Raw genomic sequence first — 21,803 nt, 5'->3', positions numbered from 1 at the left:
TTAACATTTGTGAACATAGACGCATAAAAACATCCAAGCACGAAGTTTACGATGGGTATGAGGAAAATTCAAGTTAATGTTTGAAAAGCTAGTTTTTTGCAGAAACACATCTTTCCACAACATCCAGTTACAATGTCCAGTTAGATTAGTAGAAGTAGAAAGATAAAAAATCCTCCCCGGCGGGGAATTGAACCCCGGTCTCCCGCGTGACAGGCGGGGATACTTACCACTATACTACCGAGGTTTCGGATATTTACCTACTCTAATAATGCGCTAAACTTAAACAGATTTCAAAAATAAGCTGCCACAAAAAGCAAATGGCGGCGGCGTTTTCTGTAACATTTGTAAACATAGACGCATAAAAACATCCAAGCACGAAGTTTACGATGGGTATGAGGAAAATTCAGGTGAATATTTTAAAAGCTACTTTTTTGCAGAAACACATCTTTCCACAACATCCAGTTACAAAGTCCAGTTAGATTAGTAGTAGTAGAAAGATAAAAAATCCTCCCCGGCGGGGAATTGAACCCCGGTCTCCCGCGTGACAGGCTGGGATACTTACCACTATACTACCGAGGATTCGGATATTTACCTACTCTAATAATGCGCTAAACTTAAACAGATTTCAAAAATAAGCTGCCACAAAAAGCAAATGGCGGCGGCGTTTTCTGTAACATTTGTGAACATAGACGCATAAAAACATCCAAGCACGAAGTTTACGATGGGTATGAGGAAAATTCAAGTTAATGTTTGAAAAGCTAGTTTTTTGCAGAAACACATCTTTCCACAACATCCAGTTACAAAGTCCAGTTAGATTAGTAGAAGTAGAAAGATAAAAAATCCTCCCCGGCGGGGAATTGAACCCCGGTCTCCCGCGTGACAGGCGGGGATACTTACCACTATACTACCGAGGATTCGGATATTTACCTACTCTAATAATGCGCTAAACTTAAACAGATTTCAAAAATAAGCTGCCACAAAAAGCAAATGGCGGCGGCGTTTTCTTTAACATTTGTAAACATAGACGCATAAAAACATCCAAGCACGAAGTTTACGATGGGTATGAGGAAAATTCAAGTAAATGTTTGAAAAGCTAGTTTTGCAGAAACACATCTTTCCACAACATCCAGTTACAAAGTCCAGTTAGATTAGTAGAAGTAGAAAGATAAAAAATCCTCCCCGGCGGGGAATTGAACCCCGGTCTCCCGCGTGACAGGCGGGGATACTTACCACTATACTACCGAGGATTCGGATATTTACCTACTCTAATAATGCGCTAAACTTAAACAGATTTCAAAAATAAGCTGCCACAAAAAGCAAATGGCGGCGGCGTTTTCTTTAACATTTGTAAACATCGACGCATAAAAACATCCAAGCACGAAGTTTACGATGGTATGAGGAAAGTCAGGTGAATATTTTAAAAGCTAGTTTTTTGCAGAAACACATCTTTCCACAACATCCAGTTACAAAGTCCAGTTAGATTAGTAGAAGTAGAAAGATAAAAAATCCTCCCCGGCGGGGAATTGAACCCCGGCCTCCCGCGTGACAGGCGGGGATACTTACCACTATACTACCGAGGATTCGGATATTTACCTACTCTAATAATGCGCTAAACTTAAACAGATTTCAAAAATAAGCTGCCACAAAAAGCAAATGGCGGCGGCGTTTTCTTTAACATTTGTAAACATAGACGCATAAAAACATCCAAGCACGAAGTTTACGATGGGTATGAGGAAAATTCAGGTGAATATTTGAAAAGCTAGTTTTTTGCAGAAACACATCTTTCCACAACATCCAGTTACAAAGTCCAGTTAGATTAGTAGAAGAAGAAAGATAAAAAATCCTCCCCGGCGGGGAATTGAACCCCGGTCTCCCGCGAGACAGGCGGGGATACTTACCACTATACTACCGAGGATTCGGACATTTACCTACTCTAATAATGCGCTAAACTTAAACAGATTTCAAAAATAAGCTGCCACAAAACGCAAATGGCGGCGGCGTTTTCTGTAACATTTGTGAACATAGACGCATAAAAACATCCAAGCACGAAGTTTACGATGGGTATGAGGAAAATTCAAATTAATGTTTGAAAGCTAGTTTTTTGCAGAAACACCTCTTTCCACAACATCCAGTTACAAAGTCCAGTTAGATTAGAAGAAGTAGAAAGATAAAAAATCCTCCCCGGCGGGGAATTGAACCCCGGTCTCCCGCGTGACAGGCGGGGATACTTACCACTATACTACCGAGGATTCGGATATTTACCTACTCTAATAATGCGCTAAACTTAAACAGATTTCAAAAATAAACTGCCACAAAAAGCAAATGGCGGCGGCGTTTTCTGTAACATTTGTAAACATAGACGCATAAAAACATCCAAGCACGAACTTTACGATGGGTATGAGGAAAATTCAAGTAAATGTTTGAAAAGCTAGTTTTGCAGAAACACATCTTTCCACAACATCCAGTTACAAAGTCCAGTTAGATTAGTAGCAGTAGAAAGATAAAAAATCCTCCCCGGCGGGGAATTGAACCCCGGTCTCCCGCGTGACAGGCGGGGATACTTACCACTATACTACCGAGGATTCGGACATTTACCTACTCTAATAATGCGCTAAACTTAAACAGATGTCAAAAATAAGCTGCCACAAAAAGCTAATGGCGGTTGCGTTTTCTTTAAAATTTGTGAACATAGACGCATAAAAACATCCAAGCACGAAGTTTACGATGGGTATGAGGAAAATTCAAGTTAATGTTTGAAAAGCTAGTTTTTTGCAGAAACACCTCTTTCCACAACATCCAGTTACAAAGTCCAGTTAGATTAGTAGAAGTAGAAAGATAAAAAATCCTCCCCGGCGGGGAATTGAACCCCGGTCTCCCGCGTGACAGGCGGGGATACTTACCACTATACTACCGAGTATTCGGATATTTACCTACTCTAATAATGCGCTAAACTTAAACAGATTTCAAAAATAAACTGCCACAAAAAGCAAATGGCGGCGGCGTTTTCTTTAACATTTGTAAACATAGACGCATAAAAACATCCAAGCACGAACTTTACGATGGGTATGAGGAAAATTCAAGTAAATGTTTGAAAAGCTAGTTTTGCAGAAACACATCTTTCCACAACATCCAGTTACAAAGTCCAGTTAGATTAGTAGAAGTAGAAAGATAAAAAATCCTCCCCGGCGGGGAATTGAACCCCGGTCTCCCGCGTGACAGGCGGGGATACTTACCACTATACTACCGAGGATTCGGATATTTACCTACTCTAATAATGCGCTAAACTTAAACAGATTTCAAAAATAAGCTGCCACAAAAAGCAAATGGCGGCGGCGTTTTCTTTAACATTTGTAAACATAGACGCATAAAAACATCCAAGCACGAAGTTTACGATGGGTATGAGGAAAATTCAGGTGAATATTTGAAAAGCTAGTTGTTTGCAGAAACACATCTTTCCACAACATCCAGTTACAAAGTCCAGTTAGATTAGTAGAAGTAGAAAGATAAAAAATCCTCCCCGGCGGGGAATTGAACCCCGGTCTCCCGCGTGACAGGCGGGGATACTTACCACTATACTACCGAGGATTCGGACATTTACCTACTCTAATAATGCGCTAAACTTAAACAGATTTCAAAAATAAGCTGCCACAAAAAGCAAATGGCGGCGGCGTTTTCTGTAACATTTGTGAACATAGACGCATAAAAACATCCAAGCACGAAGTTTACGATGGGTATGAGGAAAATTCAAGTTAATGTTTGAAAAGCTAGTTTTTTGCAGAAACACCTCTTTCCACAACATCCAGTTACAAAGTCCAGTTAGATTAGTAGAAGTAGAAAGATAAAAAATCCTCCCCGGCGGGGAATTGAACCCCGGTCTCCCGCGTGACAGGCGGGGATACTTACCACTATACTACCGAGGATTCGGATATTTACCTACTCTAATAATGCGCTAAACTTAAACAGATTTCAAAAATAAACTGCCACAAAAAGCAAATGGCGGCGGCGTTTTCTGTAACATTTGTAAACATAGACGCATAAAAACATCCAAGCACGAACTTTACGATGGGTATGAGGAAAATTCAAGTAAATGTTTGAAAAGCTAGTTTTGCAGAAACACATCTTTCCACAACATCCAGTTACAAAGTCCAGTTAGATTAGTAGCAGTAGAAAGATAAAAAATCCTCCCCGGCGGGGAATTGAACCCCGGTCTCCCGCGTGACAGGCGGGGATACTTACCACTATACTACCGAGGATTCGGACATTTACCTACTCTAAAAATGCGCTAAACTTAAACAGATGTCAAAAATAAGCTGCCACAAAAAGCAAATGGCGGTTGCGTTTTCTGTAACATTTGTGAACATAGACGCATAAAAACATCCAAGCACGAAGTTTACGATGGGTATGAGGAAAATTCAAGTTAATGTTTGAAAAGCTAGTTTTTTGCAGAAACACCTCTTTCCACAACATCCAGTTACAAAGTCCAGTTAGATTAGTAGAAGTAGAAAGATAAAAAATCCTCCCCGGCGGGGAATTGAACCCCGGTCTCCCGCGTGACAGGCGGGGATACTTACCACTATACTACCGAGGATTCGGATATTTACCTACTCTAATAATGCGCTAAACTTAAACAGATTTCAAAAATAAACTGCCACAAAAAGCAAATGGCGGCGGCGTTTTCTGTAACATTTGTAAACATAGACGCATAAAAACATCCAAGCACGAACTTTACGATTGGTATGAGGAAAATTCAAGTAAATGTTTGAAAAGCTAGTTTTGCAGAAACACATCTTTCCACAACATCCAGTTACAAAGTCCAGTTAGATTAGTAGAAGTAGAAAGATAAAAAATCCTCCCCGGCGGGGAATTGAACCCCGGTCTCCCGCGTGACAGGCGGGGATACTTACCACTATACTACCGAGGATTCGGATATTTACCTACTCTAATAATGCGCTAAACTTAAACAGATTTCAAAAATAAGCTGCCACAAAAAGCAAATGGCGGCGGCGTTTTCTTTAACATTTGTAAACATAGACGCATAAAAACATCCAAGCACGAAGTTTACGATGGGTATGAGGAAAATTCAAGTTAATATTTGAAAAGCTAGATTTTGCAGAAACACATCTTTCCACAACATCCAGTTACAAAGTCCAGTTAGATTAGTAGAAGTAGAAAGATAAAAAATCCTCCCCGGCGGGGAATTGAACCCCGGTCTCCCGCGTGACAGGCGGGGATACTTACCACTATACTACCGAGGATTCGGATATTTACCTACTCTAATAATGCGCTAAACTTAAACAGATTTCAAAAATAAGCTGCCACAAAAAGCAAATGGCGGCGGCGTTTTCTTTAACATTTGTAAACATAGACGCATAAATACATCCAAGCACGAAGTTTACGATGGGTATGAGGAAAATTCAAGTTAATGTTTGAAAAGCTAGTTTTTTGCAGAAACACATCTTTCCACAACATCCAGTTACAAAGTCCAGTTAGATTAGTAGAAGTAGAAAGATAAAAAATCCTCCCCGGCGGGGAATTGAACCCCGGTCTCCCGCGTGACAGGCGGGGATACTTACCACTATACTACCGAGGATTCGGATATTTACCTACTCTAATAATGCGCTAAACTTAAACAGATTTCAAAAATAAGCTGCCACAAAAAGCAAATGGCGGCGGCGTTTTCTTTAACATTTGTAAACATAGACGCATAAAAACATCCAAGCACGAAGTTTACGATGGGTATGAGGAAAATTCAAGTTAATGTTTGAAAAGCTAGTTTTTTGCAGAAACACATCTTTCCACAACATCCAGTTACAAAGTCCAGTTAGATTAGTAGAAGTAGAAAGATAAAAAATCCTCCCCGGCGGGGAATTGAACCCCGGTCTCCCGCGTGACAGGCGGGGATACTTACCACTATACTACCGAGGATTCGGATATTTACCTACTCTAATAATGCGCTACACTTAAACAGATTTCAAAAATAAACTGCCACAAAAAGCAAATGGCGGCGGCGTTTTCTTTAACATTTGTAAACATAGACGCATAAAAACATCCAAGCACGAACTTTACGATGGGTATGAGGAAAATACAAGTAAATGTTTGAAAAGCTAGTTTTGCAGAAACACATCTTTCCACAACATCCAGTTACAAAGTCCAGTTAGATTAGTAGAAGTAGAAAGATAAAAAATCCTCCCCGGCGGGGAATTGAACCCCGGTCTCCCGCGTGACAGGCGGGGATACTTACCACTATACTACCGAGGATTCGGTTATTTACCTACTCTAATAATGCGCTACACTTAAACAGATTTCAAAAATAAGCTGCCACAAAAAGCAAATGGCGGCGGCGTTTTCTTTAACATTTGTGAACATAGACGCATAAAAACATCCAAGCACGAAGTTTACGATGGGTATGAGGAAAATTCAAGTTAATGTTTGAAAAGCTAGTTTTTTAGCAGAAACACATCTTTCCACAACATCCAGTTACAAAGTCCAGTTAGATTAGTAGAAGTAGAAAGATAAAAAATACTTCCCGGCGGGGAATTGAACCCCGGTCTCCCGCGTGACAGGCGGGGATACTTACCACTATACTACCGAGGATTCGGATATTTACCTACTCTAATAATGCGCTAAACTTAAACAGATTTCAAAAATAAGCTGCCACAAAAAGCAAATGGCGGCGGCGTTTTCTGTAACATTTGTAAACATAGACGCATAAAAACATCCAAGCACGAAGTTTACGATGGGTATGAGGAAAATTCAAGTGAATATTTGAAAAGCTAGTTTTTTGCAGAAACACATCTTTCCACAACATCCAGTTACAAAGTCCAGTTAGATTAGTAGAAGTAGAAAGATAAAAAATCCTCCCCGGCGGGGAATTGAACCCCGGTCTCCCGCGAGACAGGCGGGGATACTTACCACTATACTACCGAGGATTCGGATATTTACCTACTCTAATAATGCGCTAAACTTAAACAGATTTCAAAAATAAACTGCCACAAAAAGCAAATGGCGGCGGCGTTTTCTGTAACATTTGTAAACATAGACGCATAAAAACATCCAAGCACGAACTTTACGATGGGTATGAGGAAAATTCAAGTAAATGTTTGAAAAGCTAGTTTTGCAGAAACACATCTTTCCACAACATCCAGTTACAAAGTTCAGTTAGATTAGTAGCAGTAGAAAGATAAAAAATCCTCCCCGGCGGGGAATTGAACCCCGGTCTCCCGCGTGACAGGCGGGGATACTTACCACTATACTACCGAGGATTCGGACATTTACCTACTCTAATAATGCGCTAAACTTAAACAGATGTCAAAAATAAGCTGCCACAAAAAGCTAATGGCGGTTGCGTTTTCTTTAAAATTTGTGAACATAGACGCATAAAAACATCCAAGCACGAAGTTTACGATGGGTATGAGGAAAATTCAAGTTAATGTTTGAAAAGCTAGTTTTTTGCAGAAACACCTCTTTCCACAACATCCAGTTACAAAGTCCAGTTAGATTAGTAGAAGTAGAAAGATAAAAAATCCTCCCCGGCGGGGAATTGAACCCCGGTCTCCCGCGTGACAGGCGGGGATACTTACCACTATACTACCGAGGATTCGGATATTTACCTACTCTAATAATGCGCTAAACTTAAACAGATTTCAAAAATAAACTGCCACAAAAAGCAAATGGCGGCGGCGTTTTCTTTAACATTTGTAAACATAGACGCATAAAAACATCCAAGCACGAAGTTTACGATGGGTATGAGGAAAATTCAAGTAAATGTTTGAAAAGCTAGTTTTGCAGAAACACATCTTTCCACAACATCCAGTTACAAAGTCCAGTTAGATTAGTAGAAGTAGAAAGATAAAAAATCCTCCCCGGCGGGGAATTGAACCCCGGTCTCCCGCGTGACAGGCGGGGATACTTACCACTATACTACCGAGGATTCGGATATTTACCTACTCTAATAATGCGCTAAACTTAAACAGATTTCAAAAATAAGCTGCCACAAAAAGCAAATGGCGGCGGCGTTTTCTTTAACATTTGTAAACATAGACGCATAAAAACATCCAAGCACGAAGTTTACGATGGGTATGAGGAAAATTCAGGTGAATATTTGAAAAGCTAGTTGTTTGCAGAAACACATCTTTCCACAACATCCAGTTACAAAGTCCAGTTAGATTAGTAGAAGTAGAAAGATAAAAAATCCTCCCCGGCGGGGAATTGAACCCCGGTCTCCCGCGTGACAGGCGGGGATACTTACCACTATACTACCGAGGATTCGGACATTTACCTACTCTAATAATGCGCTAAACTTAAACAGATTTCAAAAATAAGCTGCCACAAAAAGCAAATGGCGGCGGCGTTTTCTGTAACATTTGTGAACATAGACGCATAAAAACATCCAAGCACGAAGTTTACGATGGGTATGAGGAAAATTCAAGTTAATGTTTGAAAAGCTAGTTTTTTGCAGAAACACCTCTTTCCACAACATCCAGTTACAAAGTCCAGTTAGATTAGTAGAAGTAGAAAGATAAAAAATCCTCCCCGGCGGGGAATTGAACCCCGGTCTCCCGCGTGACAGGCGGGGATACTTACCACTATACTACCGAGGATTCGGATATTTACCTACTCTAATAATGCGCTAAACTTAAACAGATTTCAAAAATAAACTGCCACAAAAAGCAAATGGCGGCGGCGTTTTCTGTAACATTTGTAAACATAGACGCATAAAAACATCCAAGCACGAACTTTACGATGGGTATGAGGAAAATTCAAGTAAATGTTTGAAAAGCTAGTTTTGCAGAAACACATCTTTCCACAACATCCAGTTACAAAGTCCAGTTAGATTAGTAGCAGTAGAAAGATAAAAAATCCTCCCCGGCGGGGAATTGAACCCCGGTCTCCCGCGTGACAGGCGGGGATACTTACCACTATACTACCGAGGATTCGGACATTTACCTACTCTAAAAATGCGCTAAACTTAAACAGATGTCAAAAATAAGCTGCCACAAAAAGCAAATGGCGGTTGCGTTTTCTGTAACATTTGTGAACATAGACGCATAAAAACATCCAAGCACGAAGTTTACGATGGGTATGAGGAAAATTCAAGTTAATGTTTGAAAAGCTAGTTTTTTGCAGAAACACCTCTTTCCACAACATCCAGTTACAAAGTCCAGTTAGATTAGTAGAAGTAGAAAGATAAAAAATCCTCCCCGGCGGGGAATTGAACCCCGGTCTCCCGCGTGACAGGCGGGGATACTTACCACTATACTACCGAGGATTCGGATATTTACCTACTCTAATAATGCGCTAAACTTAAACAGATTTCAAAAATAAACTGCCACAAAAAGCAAATGGCGGCGGCGTTTTCTGTAACATTTGTAAACATAGACGCATAAAAACATCCAAGCACGAAGTTTACGATGGGTATGAGGAAAATTCAAGTAAATGTTTGAAAAGCTAGTTTTGCAGAAACACATCTTTCCACAACATCCAGTTACAAAGTCCAGTTAGATTAGTAGAAGTAGAAAGATAAAAAATCCTCCCCGGCGGGGAATTGAACCCCGGTCTCCCGCGTGACAGGCGGGGATACTTACCACTATACTACCGAGGATTCGGATATTTACCTACTCTAATAATGCGCTAAACTTAAACAGATTTCAAAAATAAGCTGCCACAAAAAGCAAATGGCGGCGGCGTTTTCTTTAACATTTGTAAACATAGACGCATAAAAACATCCAAGCACGAAGTTTACGATGGGTATGAGGAAAATTCAAGTGAATATTTGAAAAGCTAGTTTTTCGCAGAAACACATCTTTCCACAACATCCAGTTACAAAGTCCAGTTAGATTAGTAGAAGTAGAAAGATAAAAAATCCTCCCCGGCGGGGAATTGAACCCCGGTCTCCCGCGTGACAGGCGGGGATACTTACCACTATACTACCGAGGATTCGGATATTTACCTACTCTAATAATGCGCTACACTTAAACAGATTTCAAAATTAAGCTGCCACAAAAAGCAAATGGCGGCGGCGTTTTCTTTAACATTTGTAAACATAGACGCATAAATACATCCAAGCACGAAGTTTACGATGGGTATGAGGAAAATTCAAGTAAATGTTTGAAAAGCTAGTTTTTTGCAGAAACACATCTTTCCACAACATCCACTTACAACGTCCAGTTAGATTAGTAGAAGTAGACAGATAAAAAATCCTCCCCGGCGGGGAATTGAACCCCGGTCTCCCGCGTGACAGGCGGGGATACTTACCACTATACTACCGAGGATTCGGATATTTACCTACTCTAATAATGCGCTAAACTTAAACAGATTTCAAAAATAAGCTGCCACAAAAAGCAAATGGCGGCGGCGTTTTCTTTAACATTTGTAAACATAGACGCATAAATACATCCAAGCACGAAGTTTACGATGGGTATGAGGAAAATTCAAGTTAATGTTTGAAAAGCTAGTTTTTTGCAGAAACACATCTTTCCACAACATCCAGTTACAAAGTCCAGTTAGATTAGTAGAAGTAGAAAGATAAAAAATCCTCCCCGGCGGGGAATTGAACCCCGGTCTCCCGCGTGACAGGCGGGGATACTTACCACTATACTAACGAGGATTCGGATATTTACCTACTCTAATAATGCGCTAAACTTAAACAGATTTCAAAAATAAGCTGCCACAAAAAGCAAATGGCGGCGGCGTTTTCTTTAACATTTGTAAACATAGACGCATAAAAACATCCAAGCACGAAGTTTACGATGGGTATGAGGAAAATTCAGATGAATATTTGAAAAGCTAGTTTTTTGCAGAAACACATCTTTCCACAACATCCAGTTACAAAGTCCAGTTAGATTAGTAGAAGTAGAAAGATAAAAAATCCTCCCCGGCGGGGAATTGAACCCCGGTCTCCCGCGTGACAGGCGGGGATACTTACCACTATACTACCGAGGATTCGGTTATTTACCTACTCTAATAATGCTCTAAACTTAAACAGATTTCAAAAATAAGCTGCCACAAAAAGCAAATGGCGGCGGCGTTTTCTTTAACATTTGTAAACATAGACGCATAAAAACATCCAAGCACGAACTTTACGATGGGTATGAGGAAAATTCAGGTGAATATTTGAAAAGCCAGTTTTTTGCAGAAACACATCTTTCCACAACATCCAGTTACAAAGTCCAGTTAGATTAGTAGAAGTAGAAAGATAAAAAATCCTCCCCGGCGGGGAATTGAACCCCGGTCTCCCGCGTGACAGGCGGGGATACTTACCACTATACTACCGAGGATTCGGATATTTACCTACTCTAATAATGCGCTACACTTAAACAGATTTCAAAAATAAACTGCCACAAAAAGCAAATGGCGGCGGCGTTTTCTTTAACATTTGTAAACATAGACGCATAAAAACATCCAAGCACGAACTTTACGATGGGTATGAGGAAAATTCAAGTAAATGTTTGAAAAGCTAGTTTTGCAGAAACACATCTTTCCACAACATCCAGTTACAAAGTCCAGTTAGATTAGTAGAAGTAGAAAGATAAAAAATCCTCCCCGGCGGGGAATTGAACCCCGGTCTCCCGCGTGACAGGCGGGGATACTTACCACTATACTACCGAGGATTCGGATATTTACCTACTCTAATAATGCGCTAAACTTAAACAGATTTCAAAAATAAGCTGCCACAAAAAGCAAATGGCGGCGGCGTTTTCTTTAACATTTGTAAACATAGACGCATAAAAACATCCAAGCACGAAGTTTACGATGGGTATGAGGAAAATTCAAGTTAATGTTTGAAAAGCTAGTTTTTTGCAGACACACATCTTTCCACAACATCCAGTTACAAAGTCCAGTTAGATTAGTAGAAGTAGAAAGATAAAAAGTCCTCCCCGGCGGGGAATTGAACCCCGGTCTCCCGCGTGACAGGCGGGGATACTTACCACTATACTACCGAGGATTCGGATATTTACCTACTCTAATAATGCGCTAAACTTAAACAGATTTCAAAAATAAGCTGCCACAAAAAGCAAATGGCGGCGGCGTTTTCTTTAACATTTGTAAACATAGACGCATAAAAACATCCAAGCACGAAGTTTACGATGGGTATGAGGAAAATTCAGGTGAATATTTGAAAAGCTAGTTTTTTGCAGAAACACATCTTTCCACAACATCCACTTACAAAGTCCAGTTAGATTAGTAGAAGTAGAAAGATAAAAAATCCTCCCCGGCGGGGAATTGAACCCCGGTCTCCCGCGTGACAGGCGGGGATACTTACCACTATACTACCGAGGATTCGGATATTTACCTACTCTAATAATGCTCTACACTTAAACAGATTTCAAAAATAAGCTGCCACAAAAAGCAAATGGCGGCGGCGTTTTCTTTAACATTTGTAAACATAGACGCATAAAAACATCCAAGCACGAAGTTTACGATGGGTATGAGGAAAATTCAAGTAAATGTTTGAAAAGCTAGTTTTGCAGAAACACATCTTTCCACAACATCCAGTTACAAAGTCCAGTTAGATTAGTAGAAGTAGAAAGATAAAAAATCCTCCCCGGCGGGGAATTGAACCCCGGTCTCCCGCGTGACAGGAAGGGATACTTACCACTATACTACCGAGGATTCAGATATTTACCTACTCTAATAATGCGCTAAACTTAAACAGATTTCAAAAATAAGCTGCCACAAAAAGCAAATGGCGGCGACGTTTTCTTTAACATTTGTAAACATAGACGCATAAAAACATCCAAGCACGAACTTTACGATGGGTATGAGGAAAATTCAGGTGAATATTTGAAAAGCCAGTTTTTTGCAGAAACACATCTTTCCACAACATCCAGTTACAAAGTCCAGTTAGATTAGTAGAAGTAGAAAGATAAAAAATCCTCCCCGGCGGGGAATTGAACCCCGGTCTCCCGCGTGACAGGCGGGGATACTTACCACTATACTACCGAGGATTCGGATATTTACCTACTCTAATAATGCGCTACACTTAAACAGATTTCAAAAATAAACTGCCACAAAAAGCAAATGGCGGCGGCGTTTTCTTTAACATTTGTAAACATAGACGCATAAAAACATCCAAGCACGAAGTTTACGATGGGTATGAGGAAAATTCAAGTAAATGTTTGAAAAGCTAGTTTTGCAGAAACACATCTTTCCACAACATCCAGTTACAAAGTCCAGTTAGATTAGTAGAAGTAGAAAGATAAAAAATCCTCCCCGGCGGGGAATTGAACCCCGGTCTCCCGCGTGACAGGCGGGGATACTTACCACTATACTACCGAGGATTCGGATATTTACCTACTCTAATAATGCGCTAAACTTAAACAGATTTCAAAAATAAGCTGCCACAAAAAGCAAATGGCGGCGGCGTTTTCTTTAACATTTGTAAACATAGACGCATAAAAACATCCAAGCACGAAGTTTACGATGGGTATGAGGAAAATTCAAGTTAATGTTTGAAAAGCTAGTTTTTTGCAGAAACACATCTTTCCACAACATCCAGTTACAAAGTCCAGTTAGATTAGTAGAAGTAGAAAGATAAAAAGTCCTCCCCGGCGGGGAATTGAACCCCGGTCTCCCGCGTGACAGGCGGGGATACTTACAACTATACTACCGAGGATTCGGATATTTACCTACTCTAATAATGCGCTAAACTTAAACAGATTTCAAAAATAAGCTGCCACAAAAAGCAAATGGCGGCGGCGTTTTCTTTAACATTTGTAAACATAGACGCATAAAAACATCCAAGCACGAAGTTTACGATGGGTATGAGGAAAATTCAGGTGAATATTTGAAAAGCTAGTTTTTTGCAGAAACACATCTTTCCACAACATCCAGTTACAAAGTCCAGTTAGATTAGTAGAAGTAGAAAGATAAAAAATCCTCCCCGGCGGGGAATTGAACCCCGGTCTCCCGCGTGACAGGCGGGGATACTTACCACTATACTACCGAGGATTCGGATATTTACCTACTCTAATAATGCTCTACACTTAAACAGATTTCAAAAATAAGCTGCCACAAAAAGCAAATGGCGGCGGCGTTTTCTTTAACATTTGTAAACATAGACGCATAAAAACATCCAAGCACGAAGTTTACGATGGGTATGAGGAAAATTCAAGTAAATGTTTGAAAAGCTAGTTTTGCAGAAACACATCTTTCCACAACATCCAGTTACAAAGTCCAGTTAGATTAGTAGAAGTAGAAAGATAAAAAATCCTCCCCGGCGGGGAATTGAACCCCGGTCTCCCGCGTGACAGGCGGGGATACTTACCACTATACTACCGAGGATTCGGATATTTACCTACTCTAATAATGCGCTAAACTTAAACAGATTTCAAAAATAAGCTGCCACAAAAAGCAAATGGCGGCGACGTTTTCTTTAACATTTGTAAACATAGACGCATAAAAACATCCAAGCACGAACTTTACGATGGGTATGAGGAAAATTCAGGTGAATATTTGAAAAGCCAGTTTTTTGCAGAAACACATCTTTCCACAACATCCAGTTACAAAGTCCAGTTAGATTAGTAGAAGTAGAAAGATAAAAAATCCTCCCCGGCGGGGAATTGAACCCCGGTCTCCCGCGTGACAGGCGGGGATACTTACCACTATACTACCGAGGATTCGGATATTTACCTACTCTAATAATGCGCTACACTTAAACAGATTTCAAAAATAAACTGCCACAAAAAGCAAATGGCGGCGGCGTTTTCTTTAACATTTGTAAACATAGACGCATAAAAACATCCAAGCACGAACTTTACGATGGGTATGAGGAAAATTCAAGTAAATGTTTGAAAAGCTAGTTTTGCAGAAACACATCTTTCCACAACATCCAGTTACAAAGTCCAGTTAGATTAGTAGAAGTAGAAAGATAAAAAATCCTCCCCGGCGGGGAATTGAACCCCGGTCTCCCGCGTGACAGGCGGGGATACTTACCACTATACTACCGAGGATTCGGATATTTACCTACTCTAATAATGCTCTACACTTAAACAGATTTCAAAAATAAGCTGCCACAAAAAGCAAATGGCGGCGGCGTTTTCTTTAACATTTGTAAACATAGACGCATAAAAACATCCAAGCACGAAGTTTACGATGGGTATGAGGAAAATTCAAATAAATGTTTGAAAAGCTAGTTTTGCAGAAACACATCTTTCCACAACATCCAGTTACAAAGTCCAGTTAGATTAGTAGAAGTAGAAAGATAAAAAATCCTCCCCGGCGGGGAATTGAACCCCGGTCTCCCGCGTGACAGGCGGGGATACTTACCACTATACTACCGAGGATTCGGATATTTACCTACTCTAATAATGCGCTAAACTTAAACAGATTTCAAAAATAAGCTGCCACAAAAAGAAAATGGCGGCGGCGTTTTCTGTAACATTTGTGAACATAGACGCATAAAAACATCCAAGCACGAAGTTTACGATGGGTATGAGGAAAATTCAAGTTAATGTTTGAAAAGCTAGTTTTTTGCAGAAACACCTCTTTCCACAACATCCAGTTACAAAGTCCAGTTAGATTAGTAGAAGTAGAAAGATAAAAAATCCTCCCCGGCGGGGAATTGAACCCCGGTCTCCCGCGTGACAGGCGGGGATACTTACCACTATACTACCGAGGATTCGGATATTTACCTACTCTAATAATGCGCTAAACTTAAACAGATTTCAAAAATAAGCTGCCACAAAAAGCAAATTGCGGCGGCGTTTTCTGTAACATTTGTAAACATAGACGCATAAAAACATCCAAGCACGAAGTTTACGATGGGTATGAGGAAAATTCAAGTTAATGTTTGAAAAGCTAGTTTTTTGCAGAAACACATCTTTCCACAACATCCAGTTACAAAGTCCAGTTAGATTAGTAGAAGTAGAAAGATAAAAAGTCCTCCCCGGCGGGGAATTGAACCCCGGTCTCCCGCGTGACAGGCGGGGATACTTACCACTATACTACCGAGGATTCGGATATTTACCTACTCTAATAATGCGCTAAACTTAAACAGATTTCAAAAATAAGCTGCCACAAAAAGCAAATGGCGGCGGCGTTTTCTTTAACATTTGTAAACATAGACGCATAAAAACATCCAAGCACGAAGTTTACGATGGGTATGAGGAAAATTCTGGTGAATATTTGAAAAGCTAGTTTTTTGCAGAAACACATCTTTCCACAACATCCAGTTACAAAGTCCAGTTAGATTAGTAGAAGTAGAAAGATAAAAAATCCTCCCCGGCGGGGAATTGAACCCCGGTCTCCCGCGTGACAGGCGGGGATACTTACCACTATACTACCGAGGATTCGGATATTTACCTACTCAAATAATGCTCTACACTTAAACAGATTTCAAAAATAAGCTGCCACAAAAAGCAAATGGCGGCGGCGTTTTCTTTAACATTTGTAAACATAGACGCATAAAAACATCCAAGCACGAAGTTTACGATGGGTATGAGGAAAATTCAAGTAAATGTTTGAAAAGCTAGTTTTGCAGAAACACATCTTTCCACAACATCCAGTTACAAAGTCCAGTTAGATTAGTAGAAGTAGAAAGATAAAAAATCCTCCCCGGCGGGGAATTGAACCCCGGTCTCCCGCGTGACAGGCGGGGATACTTACCACTATACTACCGAGGATTCGGATATTTACCTACTCTAATAATGCGCTAAACTTAAACAGATTTCAAAAATAAGCTGCCACAAAAAGCAAATGGCGGCGACGTTTTCTTTAACATTTGTAAACATAGACGCATAAAAACATCCAAGCACGAACTTTACGATGGGTATGAGGAAAATTCAGGTGAATATTTGAAAAGCTAGTTTTTTGCAGAAACACATCTTTCCACAACATCCAGTTACAAAGTCCAGTTAGATTAGTAGAAGTAGAAAGATAAAAAATCCTCCCCGGCGGGGAATTGAACCCCGGTCTCCCGCGTGACAGGAAGGGATACTTACCACTATACTACCGAGGATTCGGACATTTACCTACTCTAATAATGCGCTAAACTTAAACAGATTTCAAAAATAAGCTGCCACAAAAAGCAAATGGCGGCGGCGTTTTCTGTAACATTTGTGAACATAGACGCATAAAAACATCCAAGCACGAAGTTTACGATGGGTATGAGGAAAATTCAAGTTAATGTTTGAAAAGCTAGTTTTTTGCAGAAACACCTCTTTCCACAACATCCAGTTACAAAGTCCAGTTAGATTAGTAGAAGTAGAAAGATAAAAAATCCTCCCCGGCGGGGAATTGAACCCCGGTCTCCCGCGTGACAGGCGGGGATACTTACCACTATACTACCGAGGATTCGGATATTTACCTACTCTAATAATGCTCTACACTTAAACAGATTTCAAAAATAAGCTGCCACAAAAAGCAAATGGCGGCGACGTTTTCTTTAACATTTGTAAACATAGACGCATAAAAACATCCAAGCACGAACTTTACGATGGGTATGAGGAAAATTCAGGTGAATATTTGAAAAGCTAGTTTTTTGCAGAAACACATCTTTCCACAACATCCAGTTACAAAGTCCAGTTAGATTAGTAGAAGTAGAAAGATAAAAAATCCTCCCCGGCGGGGAATTGAACCCCGGTCTCCCGCGTGACAGGCGGGGATACTTACCACTATACTACCGAGGATTCGGATATTTACCTACTCTAATAATGCGCTAAACTTAAACAGATTTCAAAAATAAGCTGCCACAAAAAGCAAATGGCGGCGGCTTTTCTTTAACATTTGTAAACATAGACGCATAAAAACATCCAAGCACGAAGTTTACGATGGGTATGAGGAAAATTCAGGTGAATATTTGAAAAGCTAGTTTTTTGCAGGAACACATCTTTCCACAACATCCAGTTACAAAGTCCAGTTAGATTAGTAGAAGTAGAAAGATAAATAATCCTCCCCGGCGGGGAATTGAACCCCGGTCTCCCGCATGACAGGCGGGGATACTTACCACTATACTACCGAGGATTCGGACATTTACCTACTCTAATAATGCGCTAAACTTAAACAGATTTCAAAAATAAGCTGCCACAAAAAGCAAATGGCGGCGGCGTTTTCTGTAACATTTGTGAACATAGACGCATAAAAACATCCAAGCACGAAGTTTACGATGGGTATGAGGAAAATTCAAGTTAATGTTTGAAAAGCTAGTTTTTTGCAGAAACACCTCTTTCCACAACATCCAGTTACAAAGTCCAGTTAGATTAGTAGAAGTAGAAAGATAAAAAATCCTCCCCGGCGGGGAATTAAACCCCGGTCTCCCGCATGACAGGCGGGGATACTTACCACTATACTACCGAGGATTCGGATATTTACCTACTCTAATAATGCGCTAAACTTAAACAGATTTCAAAAATAAACTGCCAAAAAAGCAAATGGCGGCGGCGTTTTCTGTAACATTTGTAAACATAGACGCATAAAAACATCCAAGCACGAACTTTACGATGGGTATGAGGAAAATTCAAGTAAATGTTTGAAAAGCTAGTTTTGCAGAAACACATCTTTCCACAACATCCAGTTACAAAGTCCAGTTAGATTAGTAGCAGTAGAAAGATAAATAATCCTCCCCGGCGGGGAATTGAACCCCGGTCTCCCGCGTGACAGGCGGGGATACTTACCACTATACTACCGAGGATTCGGACATTTACCTACTCTAATAATGCGCTAAACTTAAACAGATGTCAAAAATAAGCTGCCACAAAAAGCAAATGGCGGCGGCGTTTTCTGTAACATTTGTGAACATAGACGCATAAAAACATCCAAGCACGAAGTTTACGATAGGTATGAGGAAAATTCAAGTTAATGTTTGAACAGCTAGTTTTTTGCAGAAACACCTCTTTCCACAACATCCAGTTACAAAGTCCAGTTAGATTAGTAGAAGTAGAAAGATAAAAAATCCTCCCCGGCGGGGAATTGAACCCCGGTCTCCCGCGTGACAGGCGGGGATACTTACCACTATACTACCGAGGATTCGGATATTTACCTACTCTAATAATGCGCTAAACTTAAACAGATTTCAAAAATAAACTGCCACAAAAAGCAAATGGCGGCGGCGTTTTCTGTAACATTTGTAAACATAGACGCATAAAAACATCCAAGCACGAACTTTACGATGGGTATGAGGAAAATTCAAGTAAATGTTTGAAAAGCTAGTTTTGCAGAAACACATCTTTCCACAACATCCAGTTACAAAGTCCAGTTAGATTAGTAGAAGTAGAAAGATAAAAAATCCTCCCCGGCGGGGAATTGAACCCCGGTCTCCCGCGTGACAGGCGGGGATACTTACCACTATACTACCGAGGATGCGGATATTTACCTACTCTAATAATGCGCTAAACTTAAACAGATTTCAAAAATAAGCTGCCACAAAAAGCAAATGGCGGCGGCGTTTTCTTTAACATTTGTAAACATAGACGCATAAAAACATCCAAGCACGAAGTTTACGATGGGTATGAGGAAAATTCAGATGAATATTTGAAAAGCTAGTTTTTTGCAGAAACACATCTTTCCACAACATCCAGTTACAAAGTCCAGTTAGATTAGTAGAAGTAGAAAGATAAAAAATCCTCCCCGGCGGGGAATTGAACCCCGGTCTCCCGCGTGACAGGCGGGGATACTTACCACTATACTACCGAGGATTCGGATATTTACCTACTCTAATAATGCTCTAAACTTAAACAGATTTCAAAAATAAGCTGCCACAAAAAGCAAATGGCGGCGGCGTTTTCTTTAACATTTGTAAACATAGACGCATAAAAACATCCAAGCACGAAGTTTACGATGGGTATGAGGAAAATTCAAGTTAATGTTTGAAAAGCTAGTTTTTTGCAGAAACACATCTTTCCACAACATCCAGTTACAAAGTCCAGTTAGATTAGTAGAAGTAGAAAGATAAAAAATCCTCCCCGGCGGGGAATTGAACCCCGGTCTCCCGCGTGACAGGCGGGGATACTTACCACTATACTACCGAGGATTCGGATATTTACCTACTCTAATGATGCGCTACACTTAAACAGATTTCAAAAATAAACTGCCACAAAAAGCAAATGGCGGCGGCGTTTTCTTTAACATTTGTAAACATAGACGCATAAAAACATCCAAGCACGAACTTTACGATGGGTATGAGGAAAATTCAAGTAAATGTTTGAAAAGCTAGTTTTGCAGAAACACATCTTTCCACAACATCCAGTTACAAAGTCCAGTTAGATTAGTAGAAGTAGAAAGATAAAAAATCCTCCCCGGCGGGGAATTGAACCCCGGTCTCCCGCGTGACAGGCGGGGATACTTACCACTATACTACCGAGGATTCGGTTATTTACCTACTCTAATAATGCGCTACACTTAAACAGATTTCAAAAATAAGCTGCCACAAAAAGCAAATGGCGGCGGCGTTTTCTTTAACATTTGTGAACATAGACGCATAAAAACATCCAAGCACGAAGTTTACGATGGGTATGAGGAAAATTCAAGTTAATGTTTGAAAAGCTAGTTTTTTGCAGAAATACATCTTTCCACAACATCCAGTTACAAAGTCCAGTTAGATTAGTAGAAGTAGAAAGATAAAAAATCCTCCCCGGCGGGGAATTGAACCCCGGTCTCCCGCGTGACAGGCGGGGATACTTACCACTATACTACCGAGGATTCGGATATTTACCTACTCTAATAATGCGCTAAACTTAAACAGATTTAAAAAATAAGCTGCCACAAAAAGCAAATGGCGGCGGCTTTTCTTTAACATTTGTAAACATAGACGCATAAAAACATCCAAGTACGAAGTTTACGATGGGTACGAGGAAAAGTCAGGTGAATATTTGAAAAGCTAGTTTTTTGCAGGAACACATCTTTCCACAACACCCAGTTACAAAGTCCAGTTAGATTAGTAGAAGTAGAAAGATAAAAAATCCTCCCCGGCGGGGAATTGAACCCCGGTCTCCCGCATGACAGGCGGGGATACTTACCACTATACTACCGAGGATTCGGACATTTGCCTACTCTAATAATGCGCTAAACTTAAACAGATTTCAAAAATAAGCTGCCACAAAAAGCAAATGGCGGCGGCGTTTTCTGTAACATTTGTGAACATAGACGCATAAAAACATCCAAGCACGAAGTTTACGATGGGTATGAGGAAAATTCAAGTGAAAGTTTGAAAAGCTAGTTTTTTGCAGAAACACCTCTTTCCACAACATCCAGTTACAAAGTCCAGTTAGATTAGTAGAAGTAGAAAGATAAAAAATCCTCCCCGGCGGGGAATTGAACCCCGGTCTCCCGCGTGACAGGCGGGGATACTTACCACTATACTACCGAGGATTCGGATATTTACCTACTCTAATAATGCGCTAACCTTAAACAGATTTCAAAAATAAGCTGCTACAAAAAGCAAATGGCGGCGGCGTTTTTTTTAACATTTGTAAACATAGACGCATAAAAACATCCAAGCACGAACTTTACGATGGGTATGAGGAAAATTCAAGTAAATGTTTGAAAAGCTAGTTTTGCAGAAACACATCTTTCCACAACATCCAGTTACAAAGTCCAGTTAGATTAGTAGAAGTAGAAAGATAAAAAATCCTCCCCGGCGGGGAATTGAACCCCGGTCTCCCGCGTGACAGGCGGGGATACTTACCACTATACTACCGAGGATTCGGTTATTTACCTACTCTAATAATGCGCTACACTTAAACAGATTTCAAAAATAAGCTGCCACAAAAAGCAAATGGCGGCGGCGTTTTCTTTAACATTTGTGAACATAGACGCATAAAAACATCCAAGCACGAAGTTTACGATGGGTATGAGGAAAATTCAAGTTA

At 40.3% G+C, this 21,803-nt stretch overlaps 63 non-coding genes across 63 annotated transcripts; all 63 read right to left on the bottom strand.

Annotated features, from left to right (window-relative positions):
- Positions 1-172: 172 nt before the first annotated feature.
- Trnad-guc (transfer RNA aspartic acid (anticodon GUC)) lies at positions 173-244 on the bottom strand. The gene has a single exon. It is a non-coding gene; the product is annotated as a tRNA-Asp (tRNA).
- Positions 245-507: 263 nt separating this feature from the next.
- Trnad-guc (transfer RNA aspartic acid (anticodon GUC)) lies at positions 508-579 on the bottom strand. Its single transcript has one exon. It is a non-coding gene; the product is annotated as a tRNA-Asp (tRNA).
- Positions 580-842: 263 nt separating this feature from the next.
- Positions 843-914, bottom strand: Trnad-guc (transfer RNA aspartic acid (anticodon GUC)). Its single transcript has one exon. It is a non-coding gene; the product is annotated as a tRNA-Asp (tRNA).
- A 261-nt stretch (positions 915-1,175) lies between these two features.
- On the bottom strand, positions 1,176-1,247 carry Trnad-guc (transfer RNA aspartic acid (anticodon GUC)). The gene has a single exon. It is a non-coding gene; the product is annotated as a tRNA-Asp (tRNA).
- A 261-nt stretch (positions 1,248-1,508) lies between these two features.
- Trnad-guc (transfer RNA aspartic acid (anticodon GUC)) lies at positions 1,509-1,580 on the bottom strand. Its single transcript has one exon. It is a non-coding gene; the product is annotated as a tRNA-Asp (tRNA).
- A 263-nt stretch (positions 1,581-1,843) lies between these two features.
- Positions 1,844-1,915, bottom strand: Trnad-guc (transfer RNA aspartic acid (anticodon GUC)). Its single transcript has one exon. It is a non-coding gene; the product is annotated as a tRNA-Asp (tRNA).
- Positions 1,916-2,177: 262 nt separating this feature from the next.
- Trnad-guc (transfer RNA aspartic acid (anticodon GUC)) lies at positions 2,178-2,249 on the bottom strand. Its single transcript has one exon. It is a non-coding gene; the product is annotated as a tRNA-Asp (tRNA).
- A 261-nt stretch (positions 2,250-2,510) lies between these two features.
- On the bottom strand, positions 2,511-2,582 carry Trnad-guc (transfer RNA aspartic acid (anticodon GUC)). Its single transcript has one exon. It is a non-coding gene; the product is annotated as a tRNA-Asp (tRNA).
- A 263-nt stretch (positions 2,583-2,845) lies between these two features.
- On the bottom strand, positions 2,846-2,917 carry Trnad-guc (transfer RNA aspartic acid (anticodon GUC)). The gene has a single exon. It is a non-coding gene; the product is annotated as a tRNA-Asp (tRNA).
- A 261-nt stretch (positions 2,918-3,178) lies between these two features.
- Trnad-guc (transfer RNA aspartic acid (anticodon GUC)) lies at positions 3,179-3,250 on the bottom strand. Its single transcript has one exon. It is a non-coding gene; the product is annotated as a tRNA-Asp (tRNA).
- A 263-nt stretch (positions 3,251-3,513) lies between these two features.
- Positions 3,514-3,585, bottom strand: Trnad-guc (transfer RNA aspartic acid (anticodon GUC)). Its single transcript has one exon. It is a non-coding gene; the product is annotated as a tRNA-Asp (tRNA).
- Positions 3,586-3,848: 263 nt separating this feature from the next.
- Trnad-guc (transfer RNA aspartic acid (anticodon GUC)) lies at positions 3,849-3,920 on the bottom strand. The gene has a single exon. It is a non-coding gene; the product is annotated as a tRNA-Asp (tRNA).
- Positions 3,921-4,181: 261 nt separating this feature from the next.
- Positions 4,182-4,253, bottom strand: Trnad-guc (transfer RNA aspartic acid (anticodon GUC)). Its single transcript has one exon. It is a non-coding gene; the product is annotated as a tRNA-Asp (tRNA).
- Positions 4,254-4,516: 263 nt separating this feature from the next.
- Trnad-guc (transfer RNA aspartic acid (anticodon GUC)) lies at positions 4,517-4,588 on the bottom strand. Its single transcript has one exon. It is a non-coding gene; the product is annotated as a tRNA-Asp (tRNA).
- Positions 4,589-4,849: 261 nt separating this feature from the next.
- Positions 4,850-4,921, bottom strand: Trnad-guc (transfer RNA aspartic acid (anticodon GUC)). The gene has a single exon. It is a non-coding gene; the product is annotated as a tRNA-Asp (tRNA).
- A 262-nt stretch (positions 4,922-5,183) lies between these two features.
- Positions 5,184-5,255, bottom strand: Trnad-guc (transfer RNA aspartic acid (anticodon GUC)). Its single transcript has one exon. It is a non-coding gene; the product is annotated as a tRNA-Asp (tRNA).
- Positions 5,256-5,518: 263 nt separating this feature from the next.
- Trnad-guc (transfer RNA aspartic acid (anticodon GUC)) lies at positions 5,519-5,590 on the bottom strand. The gene has a single exon. It is a non-coding gene; the product is annotated as a tRNA-Asp (tRNA).
- Positions 5,591-5,853: 263 nt separating this feature from the next.
- Trnad-guc (transfer RNA aspartic acid (anticodon GUC)) lies at positions 5,854-5,925 on the bottom strand. The gene has a single exon. It is a non-coding gene; the product is annotated as a tRNA-Asp (tRNA).
- A 261-nt stretch (positions 5,926-6,186) lies between these two features.
- On the bottom strand, positions 6,187-6,258 carry Trnad-guc (transfer RNA aspartic acid (anticodon GUC)). The gene has a single exon. It is a non-coding gene; the product is annotated as a tRNA-Asp (tRNA).
- Positions 6,259-6,522: 264 nt separating this feature from the next.
- Trnad-guc (transfer RNA aspartic acid (anticodon GUC)) lies at positions 6,523-6,594 on the bottom strand. The gene has a single exon. It is a non-coding gene; the product is annotated as a tRNA-Asp (tRNA).
- A 263-nt stretch (positions 6,595-6,857) lies between these two features.
- Positions 6,858-6,929, bottom strand: Trnad-guc (transfer RNA aspartic acid (anticodon GUC)). The gene has a single exon. It is a non-coding gene; the product is annotated as a tRNA-Asp (tRNA).
- Positions 6,930-7,190: 261 nt separating this feature from the next.
- On the bottom strand, positions 7,191-7,262 carry Trnad-guc (transfer RNA aspartic acid (anticodon GUC)). Its single transcript has one exon. It is a non-coding gene; the product is annotated as a tRNA-Asp (tRNA).
- Positions 7,263-7,525: 263 nt separating this feature from the next.
- Positions 7,526-7,597, bottom strand: Trnad-guc (transfer RNA aspartic acid (anticodon GUC)). Its single transcript has one exon. It is a non-coding gene; the product is annotated as a tRNA-Asp (tRNA).
- Positions 7,598-7,858: 261 nt separating this feature from the next.
- On the bottom strand, positions 7,859-7,930 carry Trnad-guc (transfer RNA aspartic acid (anticodon GUC)). The gene has a single exon. It is a non-coding gene; the product is annotated as a tRNA-Asp (tRNA).
- A 263-nt stretch (positions 7,931-8,193) lies between these two features.
- Positions 8,194-8,265, bottom strand: Trnad-guc (transfer RNA aspartic acid (anticodon GUC)). The gene has a single exon. It is a non-coding gene; the product is annotated as a tRNA-Asp (tRNA).
- A 263-nt stretch (positions 8,266-8,528) lies between these two features.
- Positions 8,529-8,600, bottom strand: Trnad-guc (transfer RNA aspartic acid (anticodon GUC)). The gene has a single exon. It is a non-coding gene; the product is annotated as a tRNA-Asp (tRNA).
- Positions 8,601-8,861: 261 nt separating this feature from the next.
- Positions 8,862-8,933, bottom strand: Trnad-guc (transfer RNA aspartic acid (anticodon GUC)). Its single transcript has one exon. It is a non-coding gene; the product is annotated as a tRNA-Asp (tRNA).
- Positions 8,934-9,196: 263 nt separating this feature from the next.
- Trnad-guc (transfer RNA aspartic acid (anticodon GUC)) lies at positions 9,197-9,268 on the bottom strand. Its single transcript has one exon. It is a non-coding gene; the product is annotated as a tRNA-Asp (tRNA).
- Positions 9,269-9,529: 261 nt separating this feature from the next.
- Positions 9,530-9,601, bottom strand: Trnad-guc (transfer RNA aspartic acid (anticodon GUC)). Its single transcript has one exon. It is a non-coding gene; the product is annotated as a tRNA-Asp (tRNA).
- Positions 9,602-9,864: 263 nt separating this feature from the next.
- Trnad-guc (transfer RNA aspartic acid (anticodon GUC)) lies at positions 9,865-9,936 on the bottom strand. Its single transcript has one exon. It is a non-coding gene; the product is annotated as a tRNA-Asp (tRNA).
- Positions 9,937-10,199: 263 nt separating this feature from the next.
- Trnad-guc (transfer RNA aspartic acid (anticodon GUC)) lies at positions 10,200-10,271 on the bottom strand. The gene has a single exon. It is a non-coding gene; the product is annotated as a tRNA-Asp (tRNA).
- A 263-nt stretch (positions 10,272-10,534) lies between these two features.
- Trnad-guc (transfer RNA aspartic acid (anticodon GUC)) lies at positions 10,535-10,606 on the bottom strand. The gene has a single exon. It is a non-coding gene; the product is annotated as a tRNA-Asp (tRNA).
- Positions 10,607-10,869: 263 nt separating this feature from the next.
- Trnad-guc (transfer RNA aspartic acid (anticodon GUC)) lies at positions 10,870-10,941 on the bottom strand. Its single transcript has one exon. It is a non-coding gene; the product is annotated as a tRNA-Asp (tRNA).
- Positions 10,942-11,204: 263 nt separating this feature from the next.
- Positions 11,205-11,276, bottom strand: Trnad-guc (transfer RNA aspartic acid (anticodon GUC)). Its single transcript has one exon. It is a non-coding gene; the product is annotated as a tRNA-Asp (tRNA).
- Positions 11,277-11,537: 261 nt separating this feature from the next.
- Trnad-guc (transfer RNA aspartic acid (anticodon GUC)) lies at positions 11,538-11,609 on the bottom strand. The gene has a single exon. It is a non-coding gene; the product is annotated as a tRNA-Asp (tRNA).
- Positions 11,610-11,872: 263 nt separating this feature from the next.
- Positions 11,873-11,944, bottom strand: Trnad-guc (transfer RNA aspartic acid (anticodon GUC)). The gene has a single exon. It is a non-coding gene; the product is annotated as a tRNA-Asp (tRNA).
- A 263-nt stretch (positions 11,945-12,207) lies between these two features.
- Positions 12,208-12,279, bottom strand: Trnad-guc (transfer RNA aspartic acid (anticodon GUC)). Its single transcript has one exon. It is a non-coding gene; the product is annotated as a tRNA-Asp (tRNA).
- A 596-nt stretch (positions 12,280-12,875) lies between these two features.
- Positions 12,876-12,947, bottom strand: Trnad-guc (transfer RNA aspartic acid (anticodon GUC)). The gene has a single exon. It is a non-coding gene; the product is annotated as a tRNA-Asp (tRNA).
- Positions 12,948-13,208: 261 nt separating this feature from the next.
- Positions 13,209-13,280, bottom strand: Trnad-guc (transfer RNA aspartic acid (anticodon GUC)). The gene has a single exon. It is a non-coding gene; the product is annotated as a tRNA-Asp (tRNA).
- A 263-nt stretch (positions 13,281-13,543) lies between these two features.
- Trnad-guc (transfer RNA aspartic acid (anticodon GUC)) lies at positions 13,544-13,615 on the bottom strand. The gene has a single exon. It is a non-coding gene; the product is annotated as a tRNA-Asp (tRNA).
- A 263-nt stretch (positions 13,616-13,878) lies between these two features.
- On the bottom strand, positions 13,879-13,950 carry Trnad-guc (transfer RNA aspartic acid (anticodon GUC)). Its single transcript has one exon. It is a non-coding gene; the product is annotated as a tRNA-Asp (tRNA).
- Positions 13,951-14,211: 261 nt separating this feature from the next.
- Trnad-guc (transfer RNA aspartic acid (anticodon GUC)) lies at positions 14,212-14,283 on the bottom strand. The gene has a single exon. It is a non-coding gene; the product is annotated as a tRNA-Asp (tRNA).
- A 263-nt stretch (positions 14,284-14,546) lies between these two features.
- On the bottom strand, positions 14,547-14,618 carry Trnad-guc (transfer RNA aspartic acid (anticodon GUC)). Its single transcript has one exon. It is a non-coding gene; the product is annotated as a tRNA-Asp (tRNA).
- Positions 14,619-14,879: 261 nt separating this feature from the next.
- On the bottom strand, positions 14,880-14,951 carry Trnad-guc (transfer RNA aspartic acid (anticodon GUC)). Its single transcript has one exon. It is a non-coding gene; the product is annotated as a tRNA-Asp (tRNA).
- Positions 14,952-15,212: 261 nt separating this feature from the next.
- On the bottom strand, positions 15,213-15,284 carry Trnad-guc (transfer RNA aspartic acid (anticodon GUC)). Its single transcript has one exon. It is a non-coding gene; the product is annotated as a tRNA-Asp (tRNA).
- Positions 15,285-15,547: 263 nt separating this feature from the next.
- Positions 15,548-15,619, bottom strand: Trnad-guc (transfer RNA aspartic acid (anticodon GUC)). Its single transcript has one exon. It is a non-coding gene; the product is annotated as a tRNA-Asp (tRNA).
- Positions 15,620-15,882: 263 nt separating this feature from the next.
- Trnad-guc (transfer RNA aspartic acid (anticodon GUC)) lies at positions 15,883-15,954 on the bottom strand. The gene has a single exon. It is a non-coding gene; the product is annotated as a tRNA-Asp (tRNA).
- Positions 15,955-16,217: 263 nt separating this feature from the next.
- On the bottom strand, positions 16,218-16,289 carry Trnad-guc (transfer RNA aspartic acid (anticodon GUC)). The gene has a single exon. It is a non-coding gene; the product is annotated as a tRNA-Asp (tRNA).
- A 261-nt stretch (positions 16,290-16,550) lies between these two features.
- On the bottom strand, positions 16,551-16,622 carry Trnad-guc (transfer RNA aspartic acid (anticodon GUC)). Its single transcript has one exon. It is a non-coding gene; the product is annotated as a tRNA-Asp (tRNA).
- Positions 16,623-17,220: 598 nt separating this feature from the next.
- Positions 17,221-17,292, bottom strand: Trnad-guc (transfer RNA aspartic acid (anticodon GUC)). The gene has a single exon. It is a non-coding gene; the product is annotated as a tRNA-Asp (tRNA).
- A 263-nt stretch (positions 17,293-17,555) lies between these two features.
- On the bottom strand, positions 17,556-17,627 carry Trnad-guc (transfer RNA aspartic acid (anticodon GUC)). Its single transcript has one exon. It is a non-coding gene; the product is annotated as a tRNA-Asp (tRNA).
- A 262-nt stretch (positions 17,628-17,889) lies between these two features.
- On the bottom strand, positions 17,890-17,961 carry Trnad-guc (transfer RNA aspartic acid (anticodon GUC)). The gene has a single exon. It is a non-coding gene; the product is annotated as a tRNA-Asp (tRNA).
- Positions 17,962-18,224: 263 nt separating this feature from the next.
- Trnad-guc (transfer RNA aspartic acid (anticodon GUC)) lies at positions 18,225-18,296 on the bottom strand. Its single transcript has one exon. It is a non-coding gene; the product is annotated as a tRNA-Asp (tRNA).
- A 260-nt stretch (positions 18,297-18,556) lies between these two features.
- Positions 18,557-18,628, bottom strand: Trnad-guc (transfer RNA aspartic acid (anticodon GUC)). Its single transcript has one exon. It is a non-coding gene; the product is annotated as a tRNA-Asp (tRNA).
- A 263-nt stretch (positions 18,629-18,891) lies between these two features.
- On the bottom strand, positions 18,892-18,963 carry Trnad-guc (transfer RNA aspartic acid (anticodon GUC)). The gene has a single exon. It is a non-coding gene; the product is annotated as a tRNA-Asp (tRNA).
- Positions 18,964-19,224: 261 nt separating this feature from the next.
- On the bottom strand, positions 19,225-19,296 carry Trnad-guc (transfer RNA aspartic acid (anticodon GUC)). The gene has a single exon. It is a non-coding gene; the product is annotated as a tRNA-Asp (tRNA).
- Positions 19,297-19,559: 263 nt separating this feature from the next.
- On the bottom strand, positions 19,560-19,631 carry Trnad-guc (transfer RNA aspartic acid (anticodon GUC)). The gene has a single exon. It is a non-coding gene; the product is annotated as a tRNA-Asp (tRNA).
- A 263-nt stretch (positions 19,632-19,894) lies between these two features.
- Trnad-guc (transfer RNA aspartic acid (anticodon GUC)) lies at positions 19,895-19,966 on the bottom strand. Its single transcript has one exon. It is a non-coding gene; the product is annotated as a tRNA-Asp (tRNA).
- A 261-nt stretch (positions 19,967-20,227) lies between these two features.
- On the bottom strand, positions 20,228-20,299 carry Trnad-guc (transfer RNA aspartic acid (anticodon GUC)). Its single transcript has one exon. It is a non-coding gene; the product is annotated as a tRNA-Asp (tRNA).
- Positions 20,300-20,562: 263 nt separating this feature from the next.
- Trnad-guc (transfer RNA aspartic acid (anticodon GUC)) lies at positions 20,563-20,634 on the bottom strand. The gene has a single exon. It is a non-coding gene; the product is annotated as a tRNA-Asp (tRNA).
- Positions 20,635-20,896: 262 nt separating this feature from the next.
- Trnad-guc (transfer RNA aspartic acid (anticodon GUC)) lies at positions 20,897-20,968 on the bottom strand. The gene has a single exon. It is a non-coding gene; the product is annotated as a tRNA-Asp (tRNA).
- Positions 20,969-21,231: 263 nt separating this feature from the next.
- On the bottom strand, positions 21,232-21,303 carry Trnad-guc (transfer RNA aspartic acid (anticodon GUC)). The gene has a single exon. It is a non-coding gene; the product is annotated as a tRNA-Asp (tRNA).
- Positions 21,304-21,564: 261 nt separating this feature from the next.
- On the bottom strand, positions 21,565-21,636 carry Trnad-guc (transfer RNA aspartic acid (anticodon GUC)). The gene has a single exon. It is a non-coding gene; the product is annotated as a tRNA-Asp (tRNA).
- Positions 21,637-21,803: the final 167 nt, after the last annotated feature.

Source organism: Euprymna scolopes, chromosome 19, assembly GCF_053919585.1.
Source record: "Euprymna scolopes isolate OS-2025 chromosome 19, ASM5391958v1, whole genome shotgun sequence".
Taxonomy (NCBI): Eukaryota; Metazoa; Mollusca; class Cephalopoda; order Sepiida; family Sepiolidae; genus Euprymna; species Euprymna scolopes.
This window is presented reverse-complemented; position numbering and strand designations above follow the sequence as displayed.